We start from the raw sequence: 18,242 nt of genomic DNA on the forward strand, positions 1-18,242 counted from the left end.
AGGTATATCATAAACATAATTAAAAGAGAAAGGAGAAGAGAAAACAGAAGAAATGTAAGTAATAATGACGAAAATTTCCCAAAATTAATGACAGAGATACTAAACCACAGATCCAAGAAGTTCAGCAAACACCAGCAGGATAAATATCAAAATGAAGGAAAGGAAGGAGAGAGAAAAAGAGAAGAGAAAAAAGAGAGAGGAGAAAGAAACTACACCTAGACATATTGTATTCAAAATTCAGAAAGCAAAAGACAAAAAAACATTTTGAAAGAAAGCAGGGAGTGGAGGATTGAGAAACAATTCACAGAAGAACAAGGATAAGAATTACATCACGCTTCTTGTCAAAAACTATGCAAGCAAGAACAGAATGAAATAAATATTTAAAGTGTTGAAAGGGAAAAAGTCCACAAATACAGAATATCCAGTGAAACTCAACCTCAAAAGAGAATTGGTTTTTCAGACCAACAAAAGCTGAGGGATTTCATGACCAGAAGACCACTCTGCAGATGTTAAAATAAATTCTTCAGGGAAAAGGAAATTACATAGGTCAGAAACTCATATTAAGAAAAGAGTGTAACAGAAGGAATAAGGAAGGATAAAATATTTTTTTCTTATTTCTAATCTTAATTGATGCAAAAGAACTGTTTAATAGTAGCAATGATGTATTGAGTGATTATAGCACATAGGACGAGTGAAATGAATGATAGCAATGTCACGAAGAATGGGAGGGAGGAATTTCGAGGATATTCTGTTAAAATACCTGCACCACATATCAAGCAATATAGTGGTATTTGAAATTGGACTTTATTAGTGAATTATGTATATTGCAAAATTTAATTTTTAATAAAAAGGTATAACTGATTCCAAAAGAGGAGCTAAAATTGAATCATATAAATATTCAACTAAATCTAGAGAGGGCAGAAAAGAACCAAGAACAAATGTAACAAATATAAAACAATTCAAATATGGTAGATATTAATCCAATTTTATCAATATTACTTTAAATATTAATGGTTAAATGCAGTAATTATAGAACATTTTAGAGTGAATTAAAAATACAAAAACAAAACACAACTCCATGTCATCTGCAAGAAAACCCACTTTAAAGATCAAGATTCAGCTTAAAAACAAAGATGGAAAAAATGTTACTGTGCTCCTACTAATCAAAAGAAACAGAAGTAGTGTATTAAACGAAACTGACTTCAGAACAAGGAAAATTATCTGGGATAAAGAGCATTATATAAATAGGTCAATTCTCCAAGAGTACATAACAATCCAAAATGTATGTGTACCTAACCACAAAGCATCAAAAATAAGAGGCAAAATTGATAAAATTCCAAGGAGAAATGGACCAATTCACTATCATTGTTGGAAACTTTAACAGCTCTTTCAATAATTGATAAATCAAGCAGCCAGACAATCAATAATGATATAGTTGACCCAAACAGCTCTACCGATCAACTTAATCTAATTGACATTTATAGAATATGGCATCCAGCAACAGGAAAATATATTCTTCTGATACTCACGTGCAGCATTCACCAAAATAGACCACACTGTGGGCCATAAGACACCTCAAAAACTTTAATAAGAAGTATACAATGTACTTAGATTACAATGGGATTAAAGTAGAAATCAATAGCAGAAAGACAGCTAGAAAATGTCAAATATTTAGACATTAAAAGACACTTGTACATAACACATGGGTCAAAGAACTCTGAAGAATAACTTTAAATGAAAATGAAAATACTACTTATTAAAATATGATACAGAAAAATCAGTCCTTAGAAATATTTTGTAGCATCAAGTGCATATATTAGAAAAAAAACTAAATAATTTAAGCTTCCACCATAGGAAATTAAAAAAAAGTTAAGCCTAAAGCAACAGAAGAAAAGAAATAATAAAAAATTAGAGCAAAAATCAATGCAATGGAAAGAAAGAAAACAAAGAAAAGCAATGAAACCAGAAGCTGGTTCTTTGAAATGATCAATACAACTGATAAATCTTTAGCCAGGCTAGCCAAAAATAATAATAAGGAAAAGACACAAATTACCAATATCAGAAATGAGAAGAGGGGTCATTACTATGGATTCCAAGGAGGTTTAAATGATAAAGAAATGATACAAGCAACTATTCCTGCAATTTTGTTACCTTAGATAAAGTGGACTAAATCCTCAAAAGACACAAACTACCAAAACAGGGAGAAATGGATACAATCTGAATAGGCTTACCTCTGTTTAAGATGTTGAATCAATAATTACCTTTCAAAAAAATAATGCACCAGGCCCAGATGGTTCCACTGGTGAATACTACCAAAGATTTAAGAAAGATATGATGCTAATTTTCCACAGTCTCCTCAAAAATAGAAGCAGAGGTAACACTTTTTTGTTTTGTTTTGTTTTATAAGACAGAGTCTCACTCTGTTGCCCAGGCTGGAGTGCAGTAGTGCGGTCTCGGCTCACAGCAACCTCCACCACCCAGGTTAAAGTGATTCGCATGTCTCAGCCTCCTTGAGTAGCTGGGATTACAGGTGCCTGCCACCACACCTGGATAGTTTTTGTATTTTTAGTAGAGTCGAGCTTTCACCGTATTGGTTAGGCTGGTCACAAACTCCTGACCTCAAGTGGTCTGCCCTCCTCAGCTTCCCAAATAACACTTTCTAGTTTATTGTATAAGCCCAGCATGACCCTAACACTGAAACCAGATAAAAGGAAAGGCTATGCTCTGAGTGCTCCTGCCCGGTTCCAACAAGAGTCATTTTCCCAGTTAGAGAGGGATTGCATGCTGTGTGCTAAATATTAACGCAGAGATGGCCCATTCAGGCTGGAAGTGACCATAAGCATCATCTGGTGTAGTGTTTCTCAGGCTTGGCTATTTCTATGAATCACTTGGGGGCACTTGTACAACACATCTTCCCGGGCTTCTCTCTGGAGTGTCTCATTTGGCTGATTTCATGTGCTCTTGGGATTTTATTTTTAACAGTTGGCTGAAAGGATTCTGAAAATTGGCTAAGTTTGGGAAACAGACCTGGCCCATCTCCTCATTTGACAAGTAGGAAGAACTTGAGTCCAGGAGGCAAGGGGGATTTGCCAAAGGTCACTCAGAGAGTTGGTTAAATTGGTGAAAAAACTGAGGCTTAAATCCTGAATTTGATAAGCAATATAATATATACACACATACATTATTTTTAGAAAAAAATATTGCTTTTGCATCCTTAATGAAAAAATAGAATGGTAGAGTATTCAGAAAGTATAGATAAGCAAAGAGAATAAATTAGGAATAGGCCATGACCCTACCACTTAAAGATAAGCCCTGCTAAATTCTGATGTATCTCACCACTTTATTTGCTATTTTACTCATAGCAAAGATGAGCAAATACTCATAGATTAAATATGCCTGATTATATTATTACAGTATTCTTTGTCACTGCCTTCAGTTTGTTTCATTGGTGAGTTTAGTATTCCCCCAGAGTAACATAAAAGACCAGATTAGGGTTCTAATTTTCCTTTGTTTCTTTCCATGGTTCCCTACCCAGCGCTCACTAGTTGTGGTGAGCTTTTATTATGTGTTTGCTAATCCATTACTAAGGAATGGGAAAAAAAACATATATTCCCCTAGGTGCCATAGTTGGAAACTGATTTTTTTTTAACTTTTAGGTTCAGCAGTACATGTGTAGCTTTGTTACATTAGCAAACTGCATGTCACGGGTTTGGAGTGCAGATTATTTCATCATCCAGGTAAAAGCATAGTACCCAATAGGTAGTTTTTCAGTGCCCCTCCTCCCATCTTCAACTCTCAGGTAGGCCTCAGTGTCTGTTTTTCCCTTCTTAGTGCTCATGTGTACTCAGTTTGGCTCCCATGTATAAGTGAGAACATGCAGTATTTGGTTTTCTGTTGCTGTGTTCATTTAGGACGATGGCCCCCCGCTCCACTCATGTTGCTGCAAAGGACATGATCTTATTCTATTTTATGGCTGCATAGTATCCCATAGTGTATGATTCCTCATCTTGTCAATAGTGCTGCAATGAATATATGTGTGCGTGTATCTTTATATACTAATTTGTATTTCTTTGCATATATACCCAATAATGGGTTGCTGGGTCAAATGGTAATTCTGTTTTAAGCTCCTTGAGAAATCACCACACTGTTCTAATAGCTGAACTAATTTACATTCCCACCAGCAATGTATAAGTGCCCCCTTTTCTCTTCAACCTTGCCTTTATCTGTGATTTTTTTTGACTTTTTAGTAATAGCCATTCTGACTGATGTGAGATGGTAACTCATTGTGGTTTGTATTTGCATTTCCCCAGTGATTAGCGATGTTGAGGATTTTTTCATATGCTTATTAGCTGCATGTATGTCTTGTGAAAAGCATCTGTTCGTGTCCTTTGTCTACTTCTTAATAAAGTTTGGTTTTTTGCTTGTTATTTTAAGTTTCTTAGAGTCTAGATATTAGACCTTTGTTGGATGCATAGTTTGCAAATATTTTCTCTGATTCTATAATGGGAGAATGTATTTCTTTCATTCTGTATCGGCTGTGCAGAAGTGCTTCAGTTTAATTAGGTCCCATTTGTCAATTTTTGTTATTGTTGCAATTGCTTTTGGCATCTTCATCATGAAATCTTTGCCAGGGTCTATGTCCAGAATGGTATTTTCTAGGTTTTCCTCTGGGATTTTTATAATTTTAGGTTCTACAGTTAAGTCTTTAATCTTGAGTTAATTTTTGGATATGGTGTAAGGAAGGGGTCCAGTTTCAATTTTCTGCATATGGCTAGCCAGTCAGCCCAGCACCATTTATTGACTAGGTATCCCTTTCCCCATTGCTTGCTTTTGTTGACTTTGTCAAAGGTCAGATGATTGTAGGCATATGGCATCATTTTCAGGCTCTCTATTCTGTTTCATTGGTCTATGGGTCTGTTTCTGTTCCAATACCATGCTGTTTTGGTTACTCTATGGATTTGTAATATAGCTTGAAGTCAGGTCGTGTGATGCCTCCAGCTTTGTTCTTTATGCTTAGGATTGCCTTGGCTATTTGAGCTGTTTTTTGTTTCCATATGAATTTTAAAATAGTTTTTTCCAATTCTGAGAAGAATGTTATTGGTAGTTTGATAGGAATAGCATTGAATCATACTGCTTTGGGCAGCATGACCATTATTACAATATTGATTCTTCCTATCCATGAGCATGGAATGTTTTCCAATTTGTGTCATCTCTGATTTCTTTAAGCAGTGTTTTGAAATTCTCATTGTAGAGATCTTTCAACCTCCCTGGTTAGCTGTATTCCTAGGTATTTTACTCTGTTTGTGGCTTAAGGGACTGTGTTCTTGATTTGGCTCTCAGCTTGGATGTTGCCGATATATAGAAGTACTACTGATTTATAGATATTGATTTATGATCTGATTTATGTACATTTATTTTTGTATCCTGAAATTTTGCTGAATTTATCTGACCAAGGGGCTTTTGGGCAGACACTATGGGATTTTCTAGGAATACGGTCATAATGTCTGCAAACAGGGATACTTTGATTTCCTCTCTTCCTATTTGCATGCCTTTTATCGCTTTCTCTTGCCTAATTGCTCTGGCTAGGGCTTCCAGTACTATGTTGCATAGGAGTAGTGAAAGGGCATCCTTGTGGTATTCTAGTTCTCAAGGAGAATGTTTCCAGCTTTTGCCTGTTCAGTATGATGTTGGCTGTGGGTTTGTCATAGATGGCTCTTATTATTTTGAAGTGTGTTCCTTCAATGCCAGTTTATTCAGAGTTTTTAACATGAAGGGATGTTGGCTTTTATCAGAAGCCTTTTCTGCATCTATTGAAATGATCAGGTGGTTTTTGTTTTTAGCTCTATTTATGTGGTGAATCACATTTATTGATTTACGTATGTTGAACCAACCTTGCATGCTAGGGATGAAGCCTACTTGATCATGGTGAATTAGCTGTTTTATATGCTGCAGGTTTTGGTTTGCTAGTATTTTGTTGAGGACTTTTCCATCTATGTTCATCAAGGATATTGGCCTGAAGTTGTTCTGTTGTTGTTGTTGTTGTTGTCTCTGCTGAGTTTTGGTATCAGGATCCTGATTTCATAGAATGAGTCGAGGAGAAGTCCTTCTTCCTCAATTTTTTTGGACTATTTTCTGTAGGATTGATACCAGCTCTTCTTTATACATGTGGTAGAATTCAGCTGTGAGTCTGCCTGGTTCTGGGCTTTTTGTGGGTTGGTAGGCTTTTTTTTTTTTTTTTTTTAATACTGGTTTAATTTGGGAACTCATTACTGATATGTTTGGGGATTCAATGTCTTCCTGGTTCAGTCTTGGGAGGTTGTATATTTCCAGAGATTTATCCATTTCTTCTAGATTTTCTAGCTTGTGTGCATAGAGGTGTTCATAGAAGTCTCTTAAGGGTTTTTATTATTTCTGTGGGAAATTTGTCTTTTAATATAAGAACTTCTGACTCCGATTTGAAATGTCATATTTGTTAGATACAGTTCTCCTTCCTATTTCTTGATAATATTAAATTCATGTAAGAAGTCAGACTTTCAGGGGATAAAAATATCCTAGAAGATAAAAGGGTTTGCAGCTCGTGTTGTACCTCAGATAGTCTGACCTAAGTATTTGGAAGTGGTGGAAACTGCAACGGAAACCCTGGACACAATGCCAAGCCTATGCTCAGAGTCCCACATAGGCCACTGCCATTGTATCTACTGCCAGCTTTTAATGTAATTTTAGGTCCCATTTGGAACCTAAAGCAATTACCCTGATATTATTCTTGGATATTAGCTGGAACGAGGAGGGAAAAGAAATTGGAATCAGGAAATGCAGGTCATTGGTCACAAAATCAGGATCAAATGCCACTTCTCCAAGGAAGCCTCCATTAAACCTCAGAATAGATACATTTCCTTAATATATCCCTGAGGTATCTTTTTTTTTTTCCTTTTTACTTTTCCTTCATAATGGTTAGTTAGCACAGTTTCTTATTAAATATTTGTGTGATTATTTGGTCTCCTCTTGTAAATCAGAGTTCAAGTGCTTTGCTCTCCATTGCATCTGAAACATTCAGCACAGTTCAGGGTGCATAGTTATATCCAATATATATTTGTAAAATGAACAAATTAATGAATAACTAAAAATTATTAACATTAAGGTAAACTGGGATTATCACCTGAGGCTTGGGTTGTTTTGAGGGTAGAAAAGGGACAAAGATAGCTCTAATTTTGTGATTGTTTGTCACGATGTACATTCTAACTTTTTATTAAAAACAGAACTATCCTTGGTATCTTGCCCTTTCAGGGACATTAGTTGTGATTCTTGCCAAAACCTGTGTTCCTAATGTAATAATTGCTTTGAAAATTGAAAATATCACAAGTAATATTTATTGACATACATTTTTCCACACAATGTTAAACACGGAATTTAAACATAGAAGGAAGAGTACTAATTTTCTTGTTACTTAAACATTGAACCTCAGAATTCTTGCATTGATGATTTACTTATGGGCTTGACAGTAAAAATTACAATTTAAAACTTCTCAATACATTATTGCCCTGTGTGTTCTATGCATTTTTATTATTTTTAACAATTCTCCATGGGATAAGAAATTTGTAGGCTCCATGTACAGAAGTGGAACCTTTTCTCAATACTACAAGAAATTTGTAATGTAAGGCCTGCTTTTGCTAAACCTTGGGAGGAGAATAGGAGAATGAAATCAGTAGGTTTAATAAGAGGAACTTGTTATCCCAGCTCCTATCCAAGAATTACTTTCCACTAATATATTTCCATTTTGTCAAAGGATCTTGAATAAGGACTGAGTAGCGTGGACGATTTGGTTGCCTTTTGGATCAAAGAATTTCCAGTTCTCTTGACATTCAATTTGAGACACAACTTTGCTATATGTGATATATAACTCTACCCACTAAAAATTATTCACTTCAGGAACTATTTTGTTTTTTATCACCACATTTTTTGTACAAACTTTAGTTTTTGAAGCACTAGAGGTATGTTAATGATTCATGTAATTTGATGGAATTTATAAATCTATACAGATTATTTGGAGAGTTTTCTAAATTATTAAATACTGAGTTTGCATGAGGTAGTAGTCACTTTTTTAGTGTACAGTTCTATGAGGACTAACATATACCTAGATTCTTACAACCACCAACACAGAATTATCTTATGTGGGCCCTTCAAGGTCAGACAGTCACAAAATATAATTTGTGGCTGAACAACTCACCTTCTAGGAATATGTCCAAGGGAAACAAAAACTTGTGTCTACATAAAAACTAGTAGATGAATGTTTATAGAACACTATGCATAATCGTCAGAAATTTTTAAATGTTACTATGAACTAAATGTTACCTTTGTTAAATTTTACTTTTTTTTATCCAGGATAAGACAATTATCTAGTATATCAGTTGGAAGTTCCTTATCATTTCTCATATTCTCAGCATTTGCTAATAGTAGGATGGTTAAGAGTGCCATTGAATTGATCTAATTTAAGGCACTTGAGTGCAATTACATATTCTTATTCTTCTGTTTTCTAATCTAGGTGCTTGCATATGTATGGAGGGGCCTAATGGATCAGTGAATTATCAGAACAATGAGTAGCACTTGTATCAAGAGACTATTATGCAATTATAATTAAAAACCATTAGTCATTAGAATTTTTTGTCATTTTTTTCCCCTTTGGTAAGTGTTCTTTATTTTCTTCCAGCTCAGTAGGCTAATTCTAAAGAATAATTTAATTTTCCAAATGCTCGAGCACACCAACTGTGTTCATGTGTTTCTAAGAATTATTGAATAAGGCCTGCAGATTAACTTGCCATAATTTCTGAGTGGTAACCACGTCCTACACAGTGGTGGCAAAAAAGGCTGCACTTGCTGGAAATGATTGACATCTGGGCTTGAGAGGTATCAGGGCCTGAAGAACTTCACTGCAAAAATACCAGAGCATGTACCTTAGCAATGTAACTAGTTTCATTTCTTTCTAGGAACTGAAGAAAGAATTGAAAAGAAAATAACGGCAATGAAAGCCGCATTCTTTAGCCAGAAATATCCTTTCACCTAACAATCTGACAACTAGTTAAAACCCTATCATCTTCCAATTTCATGTGCTAAGAGGATAAAGGTAATAAATTCCCTTGAACTTATTGATTTCCAACTCCAAGTTGAAAGTAGGCGTATAGAAAAAAAGAATCAGAAATATCTTTGTGGGAAACATCTGCTTCTTATTAGCAAGCCAGGAACCAACCATAAAGCAAAGCTCAGGCTTCAAAATGAAGGGCCATTGTAGACAATAAGAAACTAAAAGTAGAGCTACTTACTATCAGCTTCTTCTCATTCACTACCCGTCTTCGCCACATTCCTCTGTGCAAGAGTATTTGACAGTTGTTGAAAATACTGATAAAAGTTTTAAGCCAAATGTTTGCAAAATATTTGGATAATTTTGATTGATTCCTGAATAACTAAGCTAGAGGAAGGAGAGACCACACTAGTTTAACATCGAGATTTCCCTGAGTACAGCAGATAAGCAGATTCCTTTTACCTTGGGGCTTCTTTCTCACACTACTCCTATTACATGTTACAATCGTCTGGATCATAAGACCCTTCTAAGTCAGGCTTGGGGCAGGAGGAAAAGGTGAATAAGAGTGAAGAAGTTAAAAAAATATATAAAGGAGAAGAAAAAGAAATACAAAGACCAAAAGTGGAAGGCAGAAATAAGGAATTCTATGTGTCAAAATGTCTTTTATCATCCCTAAAAACCTGATTGTTACTAGAGACCCAGTGCTCAGAAAATACACTCGGGTACCCTATTCTAAAACATCGTTCCAACATTTTATAGGTTTAAAATGTGTAAAGCATTAGTTCTCAACATGCTAACCCTAGACCAGCAAAATCAATATTACTGGAGAAGTTGTTAGAAAAGCAAAATCTCACGCAGCATTCTTTATGTAATTCCACAATCAGAATCAGGGTGGAGCTCAGGAATCTGTCTTAACAAGCCCTGCAAGTGACTCTGCTGCTGTCCAAAGACTGAGAACAAACAGGAATTTAGAGAAGGTGGTGTTTCTTTTAATAGTCAATTTCAGATAGACAGTTTTTGAATGGAGATATCATATAAGTGAAGAAAGTAGGCTTCTTGGGGCTGTAAGTGGGAGTTGCCCAGGGAGGTGGCAGCTATGAGCAAAAATGATCATCTTGAGAAAGCTACAAACCCCAACTAAAATAACTGATGGTAGATGACTGGCTTGTGGAGTAAAGTGTCTTGGCCAGGTGGTATGGAGGGGTTGCTAATCAGAAGTAGGGTGAGAAAAGGAGGAGCTGGTGGCTTGAATGGATTGTTGGAGGAACAGAAAGTCAGGCTACATCTTGTAAAACTATGATTAGCATCACACTCCTCTCACTGCCATTGAATGGACCTTGGCAGCAGAGACAGTAGAGAAAGGCAGTAGAGAAGGTTAGAACCTAGAAGACTCTAACTTTGATTAACTTTTTTTTTTTTTATCCTTGAGGATAAATCATGAGGAACCTATAACCCTTTTGGCCACATGCAAAAAAGCAAGGTAAGCCAGAATCTTTTTAAATTCTCCATTCTCTCGCAAGTGGGGAAGGCATAAAGTCCACATGAGACCAGCTCCTCTCCACCTTCACATCCTCCCCATGTGTAGCTCATATGTATGTGACCTTATACATGCTTCTCCGTTTCCCTTTCCCTCCACTCTTTCCCCAACCACTACCCTGTGGTGGGCAAAAAGAAAGCAGAGAAGGCAATTTTGCTCAGTGGTAAGAGGAGTCTCGTTTCCTTTTATGAAGTCCTAAACCAACTCTTGTGGGGAAAATAAAGGTGGGATTGTACTGACACAAAGCTGGCAAAAGAACATAATCACCAAGTTCCACTGCACCCTAGATGAAGAAATAAATTCATTAATCCTGTGGTTATAAGAGTGACTATGACTGTCCTTCAGAGGCTTGGGGTTAACAGCTGAGACCAACATTCCCTTTGACATGCAGGGCAGTTGTTGGCATACATGTGGATCTGAGTTCATGCCCTGCCTGTGTCTTCTTGAGTGTCCACCACAGGAGGCATCTCCCTTATCAGGCCACTTCTCTTGCCAGGAATAACATTAGAAATGCTTAGCCTGAGGCTTTCTCACAGTTTGTGACCACACTTTAGGGTATTTAAACTCTGCAGTAAGATGAAAATGCACAGAGCTCAGCAATCCCTATGGTCATGAAGCTTCTAACTAATATATATATCAAATACAATTCCATCACTTTTAATGAAATGGAATAGAAAAGTGGCCCATATAACTTCACCCATCTGCCTGACCTACTACTGCTAAAGTACCATGTATTTGAGTGTGCAGCAAACTGAAGTCCAGATTTGGGGACAATGAAGAGGGGTTTATATCACATAAATTCAAATTGCTTACTGTCCTTAAAAGTCAGGCATTCTGACTCTTTCCCCTGCACCCCTGTACTCTCTATTCTTGCTATTTCCTAATGCAGAATGATGTACACAGTATTTGATTCCTTTTCTCCAAATATCCAGGCCTGTCTCACCTCCTAAAACAACCTGTGAAGGAATTTTTCCAAACAAATGTTATTTTCCTCCCTACGAATAATTCTGGTGCCAGCAATTTTTTGTGTCATGTCACAGAAATTCAGCCTTCGTTCCTTACTGCTGATTTAAAAATCAATTTGACCTGGCCTCTTACATTTGACTTTCTCATTCTCTTGAACCCTTCTCTACTCACATCCCCTTTCCCCTAGACCAGTTGACTGATGTAATGTCACTCAATTTCACCCACCTCTTTTTTGTTCCATATGTTATTGTACCTAATTGACTACTAAACCACAAGGGGATAAGCTGTGGATAATGTTAAGATTGGAAGGTCCCTTTGGACCCATCTGGATTTATTTTATTTTAGAGACAGAGTCTGTCACCCAGGCTGGAGTGCAGTGGCCTGAGCATGGCTCACTGCAGCCTCGAACTCTTGGGTTCAAGAGATCATCCTCCCACCTCAGCCTCCCCAGTAGCTGGGACTACAGGCACATGCCACCAGGCCTGCTAATCTTTTAATTTTTTTTTTGGAGTGGCAGGGTCTCACCATATTCTCCAGGCTGTTCTTGAACTCCTGGCCTCAAGCAATCCTCTCATCTCTGCCTCCCAAAGTGCTGAGATTGTAGGCGTAAGCCAGCCATTGTGTCCAGCCTTGATTGATTTTAAAACAGTATTTCTAGGGAATGCTGTTGAGCCCATGGTGTTCTGTGGCTATTTGAGCATATTGCAGGGAGCAACTCAGGAAATAAACCTGACTGGGTGGGATCTAGAACCTCCATCCCTGTTTGAATCAGAAAAATAGGGCTTTTCTCTGCTTTATACATTGAGCTTCCATGTAAGATTTTATTCAGAGCAAAAAGGAGGGATTATAATGCTTGAAAAACAATCAAGTGGTAAAATATGGGTGAGGAAAGGGGCCCGGAGGAGTGAGGTCTCAGTGTCCAGGTGTCTAGGTTACAAACTATATTAGGGCACAGTCATGCTGACTCAATGCTGTTACAACTCAAACTATCTCCATACAAATCAGTTATACTTAAATTTTGTAATTAAAAAGAAAACTTATTGCTAAATTTAAAGATACACATGTTAGGTATACAATTCAGTAGTTTTTAGAATATTCACAATGATGTACACTTTCTGCTTCCTCTATGGACATTTTATGTAACTGGAATCATGTAATATGTGATCTTTTGTGAATGACCTTTTTCACTTTGCATAATGATACCAAGATTCATCCCGACTGTAGCATGTTATCAGTACTTCATTCCCTTTTATTGTCAAAGGATACTTCTTTGCATAGATACGGATAACACATTTTATTTATCCATTCATCAGTTTATGGACATTTGGAAGTTTCTACTTTTTGACTATTATGAAAAATGGTGCTATGAATGTTCACATGCAAGTTTTTGCATAGATACTTACTGTTACTTCTCTTGAGTATGTACTCAGGAGGTGAAGTGCTGGGTTATGTGGTACACCTATGTTACCATAGTAACTTTTTGAGAAACTGCCAAACTGTTGTTCAAACAGGCTGCACCATTTTACATTTCCACCAGCAATATATGAGAGTTCCTATATCTCCACATCATTGTCAACACTTGTTGCTATCTGCCTTTTTTATTGTAACCATCTACCAGATGTGAAGTAGTATTTCATTGTGGCTTCGATTTGTCTTTCCCTGATGGCTAATGATGATGAATATTTTTTTCATGTGTTTAGTGGTCATTTTTAAATCTTCTTGGGAGACATATCTATTCAGATCTTTTGTCTTTTTAATTGGGTTATTTTATTATTGAGTCATAAAAGCTCTATATATAGTCTTGTTACAAATTTTTATTATATGTTTATAATTTACAAATGTTTTATTGCATTCTGTGGGTTGTCTATTCATTTTCTTAATGGTAGTATTTGCAGCACAATTTTCATTTTGATAGAGCCCATTTTATCTTTTTTTTATCACTTGTGCTTTTGATATTGTAAGATCTTAGCTAACCCAGGATCATGAAGATGTATTCCTGTGTGTTCTTCTAAGAGCCTCATAGTTTTTCTATGACTCATTTTGAGTTAATTTTTTTGTGTGTATCATATGAAGTAGGGGTTCAACTTTATTCTTTTGCATATGGATATCCATTTGTCTCAGCACCATATGTTGGAAAAAAAAACTTTTTTCCCTTTGAATTATCTGTCAAAAAAAAATTTATTTCTAGACTCCAATTCTATTCCATTAGTCTATATGTCTGTCCTAATGTCAGCACCACACTGTTTTGATTACTGTTGCTTTATAGTAAATTTTGAAATCAGTAAGTGTGAATAATCCAAATATATTTCTTGAGATTGTTTTGGCACCTTGGGTTCCTTATAATTTGTTTATGAAATTTAAATCAGCTTTTCTATTTCTGCAAACAAAAAGCAGTCATGATTTTGATATGTATTACATTAAATCTGCAAATCACTTTGGTGGGCACTGTCATCTTAACAGTATTAAACCTTTCAATCGGTGAATATGTGGTATATTTCCATATGCTTAGGCCTTTAATGTCTTTCAACAATGTTTTAGTTTTGCATTTGTTTTCTTAAACTTAGTTCTAAGTATCTTATTCTTCTTGATGCTATTGGAAATTAAATTTTTTTAATTTCATTTTCAGATTGTCAAATACATTCAGTATTTATGTATTTATATTGATCTTGTATTCTGAAATCTTGCTAAACTCATCTATTCTAATAGTTTTTAGTGGATTATTTTAGATTTTATATAATGTCATCAACAAAGAGATTTTTAATTCTTCCTTTACAATCTGAGTCTTTTCCTTTTTTTCTTCCATAACTGTCTTGAGTAGAATCTTCAGTGCAATGGTGAATAGAAGTTGCAAGAGTGGAGTTATATTAAATGGATATGTTCACTGATTTAAGAAGGATACAGCTGTACCTTTCTGGTTGTATTTACGTATTTTATAGATATCATCTCTATTATATGTATAATATAGGTAAATGTATATTTTTCACACACAAGTTATGATGATATAGAGGAATAAATACCAGAAGGCTGAGAAACATAAGAGAATCATATTAGACTTTAATATTTTCCAGTAGTTTGCAACTCAGCAACATAATCTTTGAGTTTCTCCCTACTTCATCACTTTTCATAGAAAGCCCACTCACCTTTGCAGACCTCTGAGAGTGAAGGAGATACTGATGACAAACGATGTAAGACGGGAGCTCCATTAGGACATGTAACAAAAGCCCCTGATTTCAACAAAAAGTGGTCATTCAGTAAGCATGCGCTGGTCATCTTCACCATCTAAGCTCGGCGGAAGATGCCACATGAATGTTGTCATGAGCAGAGGAAGAACTCACCTGCTGAACTTTTTGAACATTAGGCTTGTTTGAGTGACACCGTGATAAAATGGAAAGAAAACCAAGCCGGGAGCCAGAAAAATGTAGTCCATAATCTTGATTTCTTTTGTGACTTTCACCAGGTCACTTACATGTTCTCACTGTAGCATAAAAATTGGTGTGTTTGCCATCCAACCGTCAGATGATTGTTATGAAAATAAAAAATAACATTTAGGAAACCACTGATGTTTCTGCAGCTCCAAGGTATGAGTCAGTTTGATGGAATAATCTGTAAAACTGATAGAATCCCATTATATTTTCTCCAATGTTTTGTTCTATTTGTCAGGGCATCTGGTGACTAACAGAGGGTTCCCCATAGCCATTTTATCTTAATTATCAATAGAGCCATTTTAATATTTCAGAAATAAAGATAAGTGAGGTTATTTTAGTGGATAAAATATAATTAAAAGGACATTTTCACAGTCAGATTTACTGTTCATTTTTGGAGTACTAATCTAGTAACTTTTCTGCTAGTAAGCCTTTACTTGGTATTGGACTGTTTCTCAGTTTTCATCATGCGTAGCGCTTTTTGTCTTTCCTGCCCTCCTCTTCTACCATGCAATTGTTTTCTATTCTTCTATAAATGGCTCTCCAGGGTGTCTGTTATTTTACATATCACCATTTCCTGGGTTTGGGGCCACTACCTAACGTGGACTATGAGGCTGTCAACAAGAGACTATAGTAGAACTTACTTTGTTTCTTATATTAAGGAGTTGGGCTAGATGACTGCCTCTGAGTTTGTTTCTATCTGTACAAGTCTGCTATTCTATGCTACATAAGTGATTTTGTTTTAAAGAGGAGTTACTAGCTTTATGAAACAGTTTAAAAGCAAACTAACAGACTAGTGAAACACAAGATTGCCCCATTGCTAGTCACAAGGGTCCAGATTGGAAGCATTCCTAGTACTTAGTCTGGTGCCTAACACATACTAGGTATTCAATAAATAATTGTTACATGAATAGATAAAATGAATTAGACTAGCTCAGTATATGTGGATTAGCTGCTCTCTACACTTGTTCAACCATAAACATTTGTTAGGTATTGCTGTTTATATGTGGATTAGCTGCTCTCTACACTTGTTCAACCATAAACATTTGTTAGGTATTGCTGTTTAGTTTTAGGGGAAAGCATTTCTGAGACATGGCAACACTGAGGTTGATGTATGATACATCATTTTAGCATGCCATGATCTGCTAGATAACTCCTGAGCTGGCTGACTCCTTAAAATTTTTATTTCTGAGAGGATGCCTTAAGAAAGAACATGTAGTGAGAAGTGTTCCCTAAAACAGTTTTCATCTATCCTTGAGAGATCATTGTAGTCCTACTGGGGCAAAATATACCATGGTTAAAAGGGTTGGTTTGGAATTAATATGCATCATCATTGAGTTCATGATCAAAATTACATTCCATGGCCAACCTAGATTTCCTAATAAAAAAAATTCTGTGTCCCTGGAGTTGAGCTTGTGTTCTATTTTTTATAGTTCTTGTCTAATGCAAGGCATTTTATACAGTTCTATAAATTTTCCATCTTGCTCTCAGTGGCTGAATACAAGCTGTATAAATTATTTCAATCGCAAATCATTTGTAAAGGCAATCTCCACTATTCCTCCCTCTGATAGCCCCACTATTTTGATCTCTGGTAAGGATTTTTTTAATCTTAGGTAAGGATTTCTTCTTTTTAATCCTCAGAAGGCCCATGTTTTCTGTGGCTCTTTTCCCCATTTAAAATTGACTTTGTGATTGTGTTTCAATTTCACATTCAGAGTTTCTTGTTCTGATTGATAAATGTTTGCAAGAAATATAATCTCCCCTTATGCTTTTTTCCATCTTTTTTCTTTTTTTCTTCCGGAAGGAGCTTTGCATGGGTAGCAAAGCTCTCCTGATAACACTGGAAATAAATCTTAATGTCTTTGCCCTGTGATAGGCCTAGGCCTTATCATTCTTCCTTTTACCCCAGTGATAATTGCTTATCAGTACATACAGGCCTATTCATATGATTCTGATGCTACTGGGGTTTACATCTTTAGGAAGATAGACAGAAAGTGCAGTGCTCTGAATCCATTAATGGCTTTAATAGAAACCAGACAAAGAAGGAATACTGGGCCAGGTTGACTATCTCAAAATGATAAGGCCATCTATGCATTTTTGGATGCTTTCTTATGAAGCTGTTTCTCCTCTGCTCTGTCTTGGCGGCCCTATAAAGGAAAGATTTGAAAAATGCAGTTCTGTCAAAGCTGCAATCAAAAGATTATATATTAAAAATATATTCAAATTCATTGCCATTTTTACTTCCCTCATCGGCTGAAATGAATCTCAGACAGAAATCACCACCAACACAACACACTCAAACAAGCCTACAGCCCAACAAGACTTTGGGACCAGCCATATTCTTTAAACTTAAAAAGAAAAGATGGAACTTCTCACTTAATAAGTATATCAATTTGGAACACCGAATACCAAGTGTCTTAGGATATGTGGAGAATTAGATAGAAACTGGGGGGAAGAAAAGTAGAGGGAAAAAGACTGGCAAGAGAAGGGGAAAGGGAAAAAGAAGAATAAAATGAGGCCCTGAGAAAAGTTTTTTAATCCTGTCTCATTTGTTCTGAAATCATCTCAGAGAAGCTGGGAATCACAAATATGATATCCTCACCAGAGCAGTTAAGAAACATGATAACCAAATTGGCTAAGGTTAAAACAGCTACACATGGTCTTAACTTCTAAAGTGTCCATGGTGGGCACACAACACTATGGAATAGTGGAAAATGCCTGACATGATTATTTGGCTGAGGACCACTGGATTGATATGACCTCAGCCAGTCACATCGTGCAGGAAGTAGAAAGTTTATCCAGTTGAGAGTCATGTGTTACTGGGAAAGCTAGTTAATTATTTCCCTTTTTCCAAGGGAAGGAAACAACTGTATCCTGCCACTTTCAGATGTACTGCCTAATTATGGGTATCAGGGACATTTCCTCTTCTTGCATAACAAAGGCAGCCTCGCTGCATGTGTCTAAGAAAAAGCCTCCCATATTCATTACTGTTCATTATTATTGGGCTGGTTGATGGTTTTAAAAATCATATCGATAAAACCACAAACCCATTTCTGGAAGGAACTCCTCTTATATACGTACCTGCTACCAAAACAGAGATCCCTGCTGCATTCTCCAACATTTCTGTCTCTACCCATACCTCCATTTCAAACCATCACCCTATTTTGGTGTCTCTTTCACATTCTGCTACATCAGCTCTCTTACCTGTCTGCAAAACCCAGCCCAATTTTGCTTTCTCTTGAAC

The 18,242-nt window shown here is 36.2% G+C and overlaps 1 protein-coding gene across 3 annotated transcripts in view; it reads left to right on the plus strand.

Annotated features, from left to right (window-relative positions):
- Positions 1-18,242, plus strand: part of LINGO2 (leucine rich repeat and Ig domain containing 2) — a 349,057-nt gene that overhangs the window by 272,684 nt on the left and 58,131 nt on the right. Inside the window, exons 1-2 of one of the 3 annotated variants that reach the window (XM_055351486.2) lie at positions 8,978-9,118; positions 10,503-10,553. The exons of the other annotated variants lie outside the window; for them this stretch is intronic. The gene's annotated coding sequence lies outside the window, so the exon portion shown is untranslated. Of the gene's footprint in view, positions 1-8,977; positions 9,119-10,502; positions 10,554-18,242 lie in introns of those variants that run through there. 3 annotated transcript variants of the gene reach the window in all.

Source organism: Gorilla gorilla, chromosome 13 (genome assembly GCF_029281585.2).
Source record: "Gorilla gorilla gorilla isolate KB3781 chromosome 13, NHGRI_mGorGor1-v2.1_pri, whole genome shotgun sequence".
NCBI lineage: Eukaryota > Metazoa > Chordata > Mammalia > Primates > Hominidae > Gorilla > Gorilla gorilla.